Raw genomic sequence first — 1,241 nt, forward strand, 5'->3', positions numbered from 1 at the left:
GTTCTGGTCTGATGTATTTCAGATGGTTCTGGTCTGATGTATTTCAGATGGTTCTGGTCTGATGTATTTCAGATGGTTCTGGTCTGATGTATTTCAGATGGTTCTGGTCCTTGGGGTTCCACCGCTCTGACCCCCGCTCCCCTCCAGCTGCAGCCTAAAACATGTGACCTGTTCTGCCCCCACCCCATGATATTCAGAAAGCTGATATTAATGACGTCATAGCTTTTAAAGGTGATGCTTTAAAAATCCCCTCGCGCTCACTCACGCGCAGGATCAGCCATCGTCGCTCAGCTGATGGTTCTGCGGCCCATAAACCGGCGGTTCTGCCGTGGTTCTGATTATATTCTAAGCTGCAAACGGAGTCACGGCCCTAAAATCCACCTCTGCTCATTAGCTGAGCTAATTAGGGGTTACATCCATCTTACCTTGCTCTGAGACCGGCTCGGTTCCGGTTGGTTCTGTTGGATCATCCAGCGGCAGCAGACTCTCCTCCTCCTCCGACCGGGAGGTGTTTTCCACTCGGTTCCTTTCGGCACCTTTCGTTTTCGGATGTTTCCGGCTCCTGTCGGCAAACCTCGGCAGCTCGAGCCGCTCAGCGATTTAATTCGTTTTTCTTCGTGATTGGATGAACTCCTTAAGCTGAGCTTCAGTTCTCCAGTGTCTCAACTGTGATCTTCTTAGAGGTCCACTTCTCCACCGAACTGTTTTTATTTTTTTTATTTCAGTTTCCGATCATGTTCTGCATGATCTGTTTTCAATGCAGATGTTTGTGCTGTTAAACTGACTGTGATGCAGGTATCAGTCAACAGCACCAAAGAAGATGAAGGTTTTAAACTAGGAAACAGCGTTTTTATTTATTTATTTATTCATATATTTATTTATTCATTTTCGAGAATAAAGTCGTTATATTATGAGAATAAAGTCGTAAAATAAAATAAAGTTGTAATAATACCAGCAGTGGCGGATCTAGCGGGTGGCTACTTGGGCTTCAGCCCCGGATGTTTCCCCAAGAGCCCCCGATCTAAGCTTCTAAGCCAGGGGTGCCCAACCTTTTTTAAAGCAAGATCTACTTTTGAAGTTGATGGCATGCCCAGATCTACCAAGCCAAACACAAGAGATGGGCAGTATTTGTTTTTTTATTTGCACAGGTGGATAATAAACAATAAGTCCAACAAACGGGGAAATGATCAATTCAGTCAAAAAATAGGTTGCAAAAACAGAATTTAACAATCTCATAAGAA

At 44.3% G+C, this 1,241-nt stretch overlaps 1 protein-coding gene across 1 annotated transcript in view; it reads right to left on the bottom strand.

Moving 5' to 3' along the window:
• Positions 1-532, bottom strand: part of LOC107082651 (wiskott-Aldrich syndrome protein family member 3-like) — a 17,051-nt gene extending 16,519 nt beyond the window's left edge. Inside the window, exon 1 of the mRNA XM_015371436.1 lies at positions 426-532. The gene's annotated coding sequence lies outside the window, so the exon portion shown is untranslated. The remainder of the gene's footprint in view (positions 1-425) is intronic.
• Positions 533-1,241: the final 709 nt, after the last annotated feature.

Source organism: Cyprinodon variegatus, unplaced genomic scaffold (assembly GCF_000732505.1).
Source record: "Cyprinodon variegatus isolate N-32 unplaced genomic scaffold, C_variegatus-1.0 Scaffold58, whole genome shotgun sequence".
NCBI lineage: Eukaryota > Metazoa > Chordata > Actinopteri > Cyprinodontiformes > Cyprinodontidae > Cyprinodon > Cyprinodon variegatus.